The following is a 12,716-nucleotide window of genomic DNA, read 5'->3' on the forward strand; positions in this document are numbered from 1 at the left end:
AATACCATTAATGAGTGTTTTTTTGCAGGAAGTTGTCTCTCCTGCACATCAACAATCAGTCCTGCATCGCAGGCACCCTTGCACAATGCTGCAACGGTGTCTGCCTTGGCGCACGGCTACTGTTTGTGCACCAGCACAGGGGAGAAGGACAGGAATGTGCCATATCTTGTGGACACGGTGCAGCAGGAGGCCTTGCTGCACTGCCGTGCGTCAAAATATAGTAAATGAGGCCCTGCATTTTTCCTTTTTTTTTTTTTTTTTTTTAAATTAAAGTTTTTATTCTGCATGATGATTCCCGACAAGCTGCTAGACTGACCCCTGGCACATCAAAGTGTTAGCACACCTCTCCTATTCTTTTTTTTTTTTTTTTTAATATTTTTTATTGGTTTTAACATATTTATTCCCCCCCCCCCCCCCGGACAGGTAAGCATTCTGTACATTAATATCATGTACTTTATGTATGTCAAACTTAAATAAGCATTAAAGGATATTTTGCAAGACATATTCAAGGCTTCACATGGAAGAAACCCCCAAACCAAACAATAACATAAATACATTGTGGCATTGATAATAAATCAGATTTGTTGCTCTCGCCAAGATGTGAGAGGAGACCAGATATTCATGCCCCTTTCACGTCTCCTTTTCCCTTTCCGCTTATATATAGCTATCTCGATGTTATGCACCGCTAGTAGCCTAGCTAGCCACTGTTGAAAAGTGGGTGGTAACGGGTCTAGCCAGGCCGAGGCTAGACATAAGCGCCAGACGGCCATGGCAACAAAAATAAAATCATAGCCGTTTTCAAGTTTATCTGAGTTTTCCACCCCAAGTACCATTACCTCTGGTGACAAGACAACTTTTCTATGAAGAACAGCGGTTAAAAACCTCTCTATATCTTGTACCAGAGGCATTAGCACTGGGCAAGAGGCGAAGATATGGATAGAGTTTGCTTTAAATAGATTACATCTTGGACAGCAAGTCCCAGTACCAGTTCCCCATTTTGCAATCTTGTTAGGTGTATAGTAGAGAAAAAAACAGGTTTTATTAAATTGTGCCAGAAGTTTAGTCGAAATAAGAAGTGTTTGTGCTAATTGGTAAGAGCCAAAAAATCCTTCTTTAGATATATCAAGTTTACTTTGCCACCTTATTGCCATTTTATCTAGATCGTCAGGGAGCTTGTCCAACAATAGCTCATAAACTCCACCAATCGTGTGTTTCCTAGAATGTATAACTGTCTCTACTACAGTAGATTCTTCCCATAATGTTTTTAATCCAAGTTTATGAGTTAGGAAGGCCCTGATCTGAAGATATTTAAAAAAGTCCTGCCAGTCTAAGCCAAATTCTCCCTTCAAAACTTCGAAAGATTTAATACCCTGGTTAGTATAAAAATCACCTAGTTGTGTTATTCCCAAATTAGACCATTTATTAATGCAGTTATCTTTAAAGATAGTTGCTGGAAGTATTGGGTTATTTAATACTGGGGTGTAGTATGAGAATCGTCCGATTCCTAGTACTTTTTTGACAGCCTTCCATGCCTTAAAACAACTGTAGAGAGTCTTAAATTTGACTTTTTTATGGTAACTGTCATGTATGTATTTCCAAAAATAGCCATAGCAGGAATTCCCCACCAATAGTTGAAAAATTGAAGCGGTATGTTCCTCTATGTTATTTGGACTTTGTAATAATTCCTTACTGTACAATAATACACATGACCAATAGTATCTCCTTAAGTTGGGGAGTGCGAGCCCTCCTCTATCCTTTGCAAGGGTAAGATATTTATATGCCCGTCGGGGTTGAGCATAAGACCATACAAATCTAGAAAAGGTACGTTCCATTACTGTAAACCACTGATTAGAGATTTCTAGGCAAACTGCCCTGAATAGATACAATATCTTAGGAAAGTACACCATTTTAATTGCATTAGCTCTTCCAATAATAGACAGGTGGAGATTATCTAACCGTCGTAGATCTTTTTGTATCGTATTTAGTAATGGCTTAAAATTTAAGTCCACAACTTCCTCTAAATTGGAGGAAATTGTAACACCCAGGTATGTCGCTCCCTTCACCACCCTAGGATCGTCCAAAGAGATTTTTTGATTTAGAACAATTTGTGTCTTTCCTTGATTTAATGCATAGCCAGAGACCAACCCAAATTTCTTGGCTTCGGCCTCTATGATCAGCATTGCTACTCCGGGGTCAGCAGTAACTATAGCAATATCGTCAGCATATGCTAATGTTTTTGTTGCATACCCCTGTGATATAATAGGGGTTATACGATTATTTTTCTCCAAATAGCGAATGAAGGAATCAATGTATATTGCAAAAAGCAATGGCGAGCAAGGACATCCCTGCCGAGTTCCCCTGGAAATTACGATTTCCTTGGTTAAACTTCCATTAACAGATACAACAGCTCTAGGATTATTATACATTTTTTGTAATGCCTGTATGATTTTAGTTTGAAATCCCACCGTCGCCATAGCTTTCCAGAGAAACTGCCAGGAGACTCTATCAAAGGCCTTCTCTGCATCCAGAAGTATCAGGGCCATAGGGTCTCCGGTAGTTTCTGTTCCGTCAAAAAGTGTAATGACCCTCTGGATATGATTAATCGTTGACCTTCCAGGAACAAAACCATGCTGACTTTTAGCGATGACTTTATGTATTATAGGTGCTATTCGATTTGCCAAGATTTTGGAATATATTTTTGAATCGGCATTTATAAGGGTTATTGGACGGTATGATCCTAGCTGTTCTAGTGGTTTCCCCTTTTTGGCAAAGATGACAATTTTGGCTTTAGACCAAGAGCCTGGAGGTTCTCCCCCAGAGAAGATATGTATAATTAAGTCCCTAAGTATATGTTTAATTTCTTCTATAAATATACTATAGAATTCTGATGGAATACAGTCCAATCCTGTTGCCTTTCCTTTAGGGAGACTTTTGACTGCAATCAAAATCTCTTCCATGCTTGGAGTTTCCTCTAGAGCCAGCTGTGTATTTACCTCGAGCTTTACAGTTTCACAATTCTCTAGGTATCTTTCTATTTCTATAATATCTCCATTACCATTATCCGTATATAGTTCTTTATAGAACCGCCAAAATGCTTGTTTAATCTGTTCTGAGTCTTTTAGCTGGCCTTCTACTGGATCTACAATCTCCCTTATTAGATTAACATTGGCCTGCTGTCGTAATCGCATTGCCAATTGATGTCCCACTTGCTCATTAACTTCATAAATTAATTCTTTTCGGGCCGTGGCTTTCCGAATTGCCTTCTCTGAAAATATATTAGTAATTGCTGCTTTGGCGACTGCTACTTGAGCTAAGGTATTAGAAATATCCCCGGATAAGTCTGTGTTGCTAGTAGCACTAATCAGTCCTATTTCTGCTAACTTAAGTTCATCCTGTACCCTCAGTAGCTCCTCTTTCTCTCGTCTGTTTGCTCTGAATGAATATGAGATAGTTTCACCCCGGGCCCCTGCTTTCAATGTGTCCCAAACAACCTCTATTGATGTGCTATTAATGTTTTCTGCTAAGAACTTGGGTATCCAATCTTTCATATGAATACGATACTGACGGTCATTCAGTAATGCTTTTTCAAATGACCACAGAGTAGGTTCTGATTTAGCTAAGCTGATAGTCAATGTGCAAAAAAGAGGATTGTGGTCAGATAATACCCGGGGCAATTTAAAAGTTTGAGAGTTCTTGATTAATGAGTTAGAAAGTAAGATATAGTCGATTCTGGTATGCGTGCGATGTGGGTTTGAATAAAAGGTATAACCAAGGTCGCCAGTGTTAATATTAGAAGTCTGCCAGCTATCCACAAGTCCATGTACAAGACACATATCTTTAAGAGAGCGATATACTTTAGGCTTACGTCCTTTATAGACCCAGTCATCTTTTAAGGACCAGTTGATCGGAAGGTTTATATTGAAGTCCCCACAGATCAAAGCCGGAAGAGGCCAGTGTGATAATTTGTTTGAGACCTCATTGAAGACCCCGGGGTCATCTTTATTACTCCCATAAATAGCACAAATTGTTATATTTTGTCCAGTTTCATAGCAGCAATCGGTGATAGCCCAACGGGCATGTTTATCAGTTTTGGAATTCTTAAACATCAATCCCCTCCCTTTAGCCAGGATAGCAACCCCCCGATTTTTAGCACCTTGTGAGGTAGCACACACCAATTCATACCCTAGTGTATTTAATAGCATGCTCTGGGACCCTTCAATATGCGTCTCCTGCATACATACGATATTAGCTCCCCAGTTTTGTAGCCCAATCGCAACCATTTGCCTTTTCTTAAGATCATTCAGACCGCCAATATTCAGAGATAATACTTTTATCCCAGCCATGCTGCTATAATAAAAATGCCATGTTTTGTATCCCAGACGATCTGGTTTCCTGTAGTCCCTGCTGTCGTATCCCTATTTATTCTTGACATAGATTTGCCATCTTTTATGTCTGACCTGTCCGGCCTTCCCCCTTCCCCTTCCCCCCCCCCCCCACCCCCACTTTTGAAGGTTACCTGGGCCGGTTTGGTCCAGGGGTGTGACATCTGCGCAAACGGGTCCTGTGAGCTAGGCTAATTTGATATAGATATATAATATGCTTTTCTTTTATAGTTGTCACAAAGGTTATTTTACCTGAGACTTTTAAATTTCTATAGCCTATCAAACAATAATTCCACAAATTCCCCACAATATACCTTCTACAAAATACACATTGTAATAGTTACTTACTCTTATGTGTTCTTTTCTTTACTGCAAATGATATCTGGTTTAGATTATTTCCCTGATTTTTGAGAAACTGTCTCTGAAATTTCTCGAAGATAATCCTCCGCCTGTATTTCACTATTAAAGTTTCTTGTTACACCCTTAAATATAATTTTTAAGCGTGCCGGATTTTGGAGGAATACTTTCGCTCCGATTTTTTCAAATGGTTCAATTAGCTGACGCATTTTCCATCTTCGCTCCACAGTAGTATGAGCAAAATCTGGCCTGGCGAAGAATTTAAACCCCTTGTGCTCTCTTTGGGTGGTAGGTCTAGCAAGATCATAGATTTTTTCACGGAGGAGAAAGTTCCCAAAACAGACCAGCATTGCCCTTGGATATTGATTTTTCTTATTAAAGTTTTTTGATGGCATTAGGGGAAAGCGATGGGCCCGCTGGACTTCCCTTTCCATGTCCCAAGCATCCAGTTCCGGAAATGATGTTTTGAGTATGTTGATCATTGCACCCCGGGCATCGCTTCCCTCAAAATTCTCCGGGATACCAAGAAACCTTAAATTATTTCTTCTGGATCTATTTTCATGATCCTCCACTTTGGCCATGAGATCCCTTATTATTCCATCTTGTTCTGTTTCTTTTTTTTGGAGCGTCGCAACATCGGTTTCCAGGTTCTCAGTACGAGTTTCTACGCTGGCCATTCTTTCTGAGATCTCGGAGCAGATACTGCCCACTTTCTTCACAGCGCCTTGTAATTTTTCAATAGCCATGCGGTTCTTTTGGCTCTCTTTTTTAACATCCTCGTGAAAGTCTTTTATTGAGGAGAGCACCTGGGACAACGAGGGTTCAGTGGTTTTTTCTTGATTTCCCTGTGTACCCGGGTTTTGACATGGTCTCTCTTCTGGTAATTTATTCTTTGGGCTTCTCCGAGGGGGATTAGGTCTACTGCTGGCGTAGTCCGTGTTATTACCAGGGTCTGTAGTTTCCTCGTTCAACACGTTTCGCTCTCTTTTGTGTTTTGACCTTTTTTTCCCTTCCCCACTTTTTTTTTTCCCCTGCATTTTTCCTAGGTGCATGAATGTGGTTATTATCGTGGTCAATCGTATTCATTACATCAACCACAGGAGAAAGAAAGACAGATAATTTTGTTGGACGACCTGACCTTTCTATCCTTCAACCGAAGACGTGCAGGTCTCTCTACAGATAGCTGAACTATTGTGCTGCAGTGTTCATTTAATAAAAAATGCTATTTTGTCTTATTATCCTGCTTCAGAGTGCCAGGGTAGCTGAATACCAGGCCTGACTAGTCTTGAATCTGCCCCATGATGCTTTAATCCTGCACCCTAATCTTCTTGTCTCTTTATTTCACTCTGTTAGGTTCATATTCACATCTTTTGTCTCAGTTTCTTTCTCTTCCTCCTTATTTCTACCTTTCTGCCTCACTCGCTTGCTCTGGACAAGACTCTGATGGTGGAAGATAAGTCTCAGTCCCCAAAAATAAATTCCGGTGCCCACCACCTATAACCACCTTCACAATGAAGCACTGATCATTTGTCATCTGAGAGCCATAAAAGGATTATAACACTCCTATATTTATTTGTGTATCATTCATTTAAAAGTCTATTCTAGTTTGAATGCCCATATTTAAAAGCATCAAAAAACGAATTGCGGGGTAAAGCATTTCTTAACACTGAGAAGTTAGAACACCCCTGGGACTCCTGATCAAGAAACTGATTATCACGTTTTCTGGATTAAGGTCAAGAAATTCCATGCTTTTTGAAGATCATTTCTCTATTTTTGAAGTCCAAATACTTTCAAGTTGTGTCACAACAACGGCAGAACAACCACATGCACACAAGGAAGAAAGGTAGCTTGTATGCTGAGCCTTTCTCATTATTCCTTATTCATAATTTCCCTGAGTTATTGCTCTTGTTCTTCTATTAATGAGAGAATTTGCCTCGCAGCACACTGCTGCTTTTATCTTTCATGTCCCTAGACTGTTCCCCAGTTCCTGCCCAACCCCACCTCCTGCCCGTCCTACAGGAAGTGATTGCTCTTCTGGATTCAGTTTCTGTATGTTTTCTGGGCCTTACAATCTCTGACTCAAAGGCAAGCCTTCCTGCGCCCATCCGCAACCCACCTGCAGCCTGTGCCAGGAACTCTGGTCCTCCGACCCGCCAGTGCTACGACTCAGCAACACTACACCCACTCAACCCTGGAAGAAACAACATCTGCCAGCTGCCAACACCGAACACTACTCAAGGCCAGTTCTCCTGCCGACACTGCTGCCGCACCTTCACCCACCTCCGGACACCCACCACCACCACCAACCCACCAGACGCCAGAGCACCCAAACCCCTGAGCTGCATCCAACTCAATGTTTGCTCCCTGCACAGGCACGCAGTAGAAGTCTGGGACCTGCTCACCACCCTCTTGCCTGACGTCACCTTCCTCACAGAAACCTGGACCAATGCCAGCTCCACACCCGAAATCGCAACCGCCGTCCCTGATGGATTCAAGATCCAGAGGAAGGACCGCCCCAATCACCCTGGAGGCAGACTCACCATCGTACACAAAAACTGCCTCAGACTCACCACATCCAGCACGAACGACTCCACGTCCCCCATGGAACACCGGCATTTCCAGATCCAGATCAACCGCAGAATGACTCTACATTGCACCCTCACCTACAGACCTGCCGGACCACGTGCCATGTATGCCATCACCATCGCAGACCTCATCGCACCCCACCCCATCGCATCCATGGACTAACTATTCCTCAGAGACCTGAACTTCCACCTGGACAAACCCATAGACCCCAACTCCACCACCCTCCTGGACAACCTCTCCAGAATCGGTCTGAGACAGCTTGTCACCACCCGCACCCACAAGACGGGACATACCCTCGACCCCATCTTCGCTGGAGGACACAACATTCGCTTCAGCCACACCATGCAACCCATCTGGATGGACCACCACTGCGTTCATTTCTCCTTCTCCGAGCCCACTGCACACAGGCCCACACCTCACCCCCATTCAGGAACTGGAGCAAGATCACCGACGAGCACCTCAACTCTGCCCTCAACTGCGCTCCTCACCCCGCCACTACCGACACCAACACCACGGCCAACACACTCCACAAATAGTGCTTTTGCCTTCTTTTCTTGTTATTTCATTTATTTCTTTTGCTGGGCCTTTTTTCCCGTTTTACCGCTGCTGCTGCCCCTCCCGCCTCCCAGCTGTTCCTGCCCTCCCCCAACCCCTACTTAATGGCGTCCGCTGTGCGCTGAGATCGAGCAAAATCCCCTGGGCTCTGCTCTCCCAGCATGCAGCTCCTCCTCAGCTTTCCCGCCGCAGCTGCCCCCGGGGTCCCTCCCAGCAGTTCCCGCCCTCACCCTTCCACTCCAAACTCACAGAAATCAGCTGCGGAGTACCATAAGGATCCTCACTCAGCCCCACGCTCTTCAAGTCCTCGTCCTCAGACCCACCCCCTAAGCATGGGACAATACCTGGAGGGCCTCACCCTCGGAGAACCTCCCACACCCACAGACCTCGCTCACAAACCCCAGAATCATACTCAACTCCACCCTCACCATGCGCCGACAGATCAACGTCGTATCCTCCATTTGCTTCAACCCCCTCTGCATCCTCCGCAAGACCTTCAAATGGATCTACCCCGATTCCAGAAGGATCGTCACCCACGCACTCATAACCAGCAGAGTTGACTATGGAGACACCCTCTACGCTGGAATAAACAAATCTCTACTCCTCAAACTCCAGACAATCCAGAATGCCACAGCTAGACAGGTCTTCAGCATTCCACAACAACACCACATTACCCAACACCTACGAGAACTACACTGGCTCTCCGTCAAAAAGAGAGTGACTTTCAAGCTCCTCACTCACGCCTTCAAATCCCTCCACAACATCGGACCCCAATACTTCAACGAAAGAATCTCCTTCTACTCACCCAACAGAAGTCTCCGATCCACCGATCTGGCCCTAGCCAAAATCCCACGCATTCGCAGAGCCAGAGAGGGGGGCAATCCTTCTCCTACATTGCAGCCAAGACCTAGAACGAACTCCCACTCAGCATCAGACAAACCCCCTAACAGCAAGCTTTCAGGAAGAGCCTCAAGACCAGGGTCTTCAGTTGAGTGGAAGCTGCACGTAACCCCCTTTCCCCTCCCCAGCGCCTTGAGACCCTCGACAGTGAGTATTGCGCTTTACAAATTCCAGATTGATTGATTGAAATCTTGGTCATCAATTTTAGGGTCCTACATTGGAATTCTTATCTCTACCTTCTGCCCTTACATTAGGTCTGCTGGGCACTTGGATGTTGTACTATGTGGTGAGGGATAATAGGCCCTCAGAACTTGGCAGAGTGTAAATCCCCAGTAGGATCCTGGTGTTTCCTCTTGCTGGACTGTTCGCTTGAGTGTACACATAAATCTTCCCATGACACCGTTGACTTTGAGCACAAAGGAGTGATGTTACTGTGACTAAAAGCCATGTATTCTCCAGACTTAATGATGTCTTGGCTGCTGAATGGGGTCCATTAGCCGTCTTTACTGTTGCCAATATTTCAGATGTGGGGGGAATTTATTCTAGCACTGGAATCACTGTCCCGGCTCTTGTTGATGAGATCTGCCAAACCGATCATGAAGAAAAGTGTATTCATCCATCAACACTAACAGGTTTTTCCTGGGGGGTTAAAGGTAGAAAGAAATTGGAGGTAACATGTTCCCATGCACGTTATTGAAGCTTGCACATTTGTAAAGTAGCTGGTGTTGTGGCTTTGGATGTGCAAACCTAACATAGCAAACAGCATTTTTTAATGTCTGTTCTATCAAAATGTCCAGATGAAGGTACCACACACTTTCTGACAGTGCCTTCTTTGTAGCCACACTTCCTCAGTGACCTTCATGAGCAATGCTAACTAGCTCTTGTCTGAGTGTTCTGGTAAGGTAATGTGGGTATCCCTCAGCATGAATCCATTTGGAGTTATGGTAATTTCATCATGGATACACTTGAACCCGACCAGTTCCTCTGCATCTACGCCTATTTTCATCTTCCTGGCATCAATAGCACATGTGCAGATCTGTTTTTCGATCAGGTGCTTGGTGAGAACCACATTGTATTATCATCCACTGTTTCCTAAATAATTCACTTAAGTGACACTTGGGTGGTGTGGTAACTCTTTGTCTTTACTATGAGTTGGGCAGATGAGATACTCCGTTAAATCGTGACAGATATCCTGTCAACCATATTACAAGTGTATAATACACTTGTAACAAGGCGGACGGATAATTCACCTTGTTTGTGGCGAAGTATGCAGTGCACCAAACTCTAAATAAGGCCCTCAGTATGGTCTTTAATTATTCCTCAGCTAGGGAAGGTTGCTCTCTCTCTGCTGCAAGATGTTGTCTGCTGGTTTGTGTTCCTTTCCCATTTTATGGATGATTGTGTAATCATTCTCCTGCAAACGAATTCCCCAACACTGTGGTGTATTTTGCCTTCAGATTTGGAATGATTGCTAACAATTCCTTCTCATCAGTGAGTGAAGTTCTTCCAGTACTGGGAAAGATGGTAGTCCTAACATGCGTATACTATAGAAAGGTTTTCTTTCTCAGGTTGTGAGTATGCTTGCTTTATATTACACAGACGCTTGCAAGCATATGAGATGATGGCCCTGGGTGCATCTGGGTCATGCTTGAATTGTGCTATAGTTGCTCCTAGTCCTACCAGGCTGGCGACTACAGCTAGTTCCATGTTCCAAGAAGGATCAAAGTCTGGCTGGTGATCTGCTTTGGACACTTCCTTTTTAATTGTTTTGAAAACTTAGTTGTAGTCCTACAATCAGATATTCTCTCGTGTTTGTGTGGCCAGTTTCTGCAGTGGGGTGGCAGGTATGCCATTAACATACCTGGCACAGTAACTGGCCATGCCAAGGAATAATCAAGGGGAGCCCACACTTTGAGGAGGTGGTGCCTGCCTCTATGCTGCAAGTTTGGCTGTGTCTTTCCACAGGTTGAGAATTTATGGCCATAGAACTTGAGATTTGATTTGTAAAACTACCACTTCTCAAATTTTTCAGGTAAGTATGGCTTCTTGCAGTATAGTGCACACTCTGTTGTGTGCTTAGTCATTCAATTCTTCACTTCAATCACCAGAATGTCATTACTGTAGTTAAACAATCTTATTAACGGTCATATAATCCTATGAATAGCTTCTTGAAAAATCTCATCTGCAAAAGAGACATCACAACTGAGATGCTTAGATCTGAAAAAAACAAAATGGGTAGTGAATGGTCTGAGATATCAAATCACTCAAGAAGTGAACAGGAAGGGAAATTAGCAAAGAAGTATATCCTCGTATCAAAAAATCACAAAAAATACTCCTTGCTAATCATCAGTAGATCAATGGAAACACCATCCAGTTACATGCAGTTTAAGGGCAAAAAGCCCTACTCCATTCTCACGTTTAGTGAAGCATGAGTATCTGAGCTTCAATCTCTTTCTGAAATCATTAAGCAAGTTTCCCCACTGGTCGTATGGACCTTTGATAGTGGACTTGAAGCATTGTTATGGAGATAACATCAGAAATACATTTCCCTCTGTGTGAAGCCTATGTGACTCCACAATAAAGACCCAGACTATATAAATTCAACCTTAAATTTTTTTTTTTAACATTAATCCAACTAGTATGCGTACAAAATAAAAACAGATTCAAGCAATATAACAACACGGTCTGAAGCTCAAAATGTGCTAGTTAGTTAAGCTGCAATAAATTGAGATTCAAAATGGTAACAGCCACAATGCAGAGGAAACAGATTGTCAAAATCAGGTGTTCCATAATATATTTTTCCTTTCTAATCTAACCATGAGCTAAGCAAAAAGAAAATCTCAGAGTGACTTTCTAAAGGGGGAGCATAGAAGGTGTAAGCATGAGTTCGAGCTTGAGTAGAAGTTCAAAGGGAAATGGAAGAATGCTCAGCATGAAGCCTTACACCCGAGAAACCCAGCAAGGAGAGATATTTATTCCCTCTCGAAGTCAGAAGAAAGTATGTCTAACTAACTATAAGACACAAATAAAAAATGCAATCAGCAGTTTCTTGAACATCTGCAACTGAGGGCTAGCATTTGAGGGGAGTCAACATACTCCCTAAGTTCCGATCTCCACACAGTTAGGTACGCAGCTGTTAACCTTGGATGTTGCATTGTCTTGGTACACCATGGACAGGAGGCCTTCTCTCACTGTAAATTCTCCACATTTGTTGCTAACTCTCCACACACACGCCTCTCTATCAGCAGTCTAATACATAACAATAAGCCTTCCACTAGCTAACGAGGATCAGAATAGCACACGTGCAGAGGAAAGATACAGCAATACTGGCAACGTTTAAAGCAAGCAAATTCAGCTAAAGCCTTTTGTCAAGCTAAGTTAACTTGAGAATCAAAATGGATGCACGTTACAATATTATAAATCAATGGGAAGCAAACAATCAATGTTAAACGTGAGTATATATTGAACATGACTACATCAGTCTATGAATTAGCCTAATACAGTTATGTATGAAGTTCTAACAATTGTTATGGTTACAAATGATTAACTCTGTCAAATGCACCACACATGAATAAAATTAGACCACGCTTTGAATATAAATGTCGTATTATAGGTGCATAAATGTAGATACATGGCGTAGGTAGGATGGAGTCAAAATAACGCTACTACAATCTTCCCTCTGATATCTGGGATAACCATCACATTAATTTTTCTCTTGAGACCAGCTAAAAATGTAGGGCCTCATTTATGAGGTTTTGCCGTAGGGAAGCGCAGCAGGCCTTCCTGCTGCGCTTCCCTACGGCAAAAGAAAAGGGCAGGGATGCGCCGTATCTATAAAATGCGGCGCATTCCTGTCCTTTTCCCCTGCGCCGGCGCACAATGGGCTGCCTGCGCCCATTGGTGCCAACGCAGGCACCTCTGCACCATAGTGAAAGG

Source organism: Triturus cristatus, chromosome 3_2, assembly GCF_964204655.1.
Source record: "Triturus cristatus chromosome 3_2, aTriCri1.1, whole genome shotgun sequence".
NCBI lineage: Eukaryota > Metazoa > Chordata > Amphibia > Caudata > Salamandridae > Triturus > Triturus cristatus.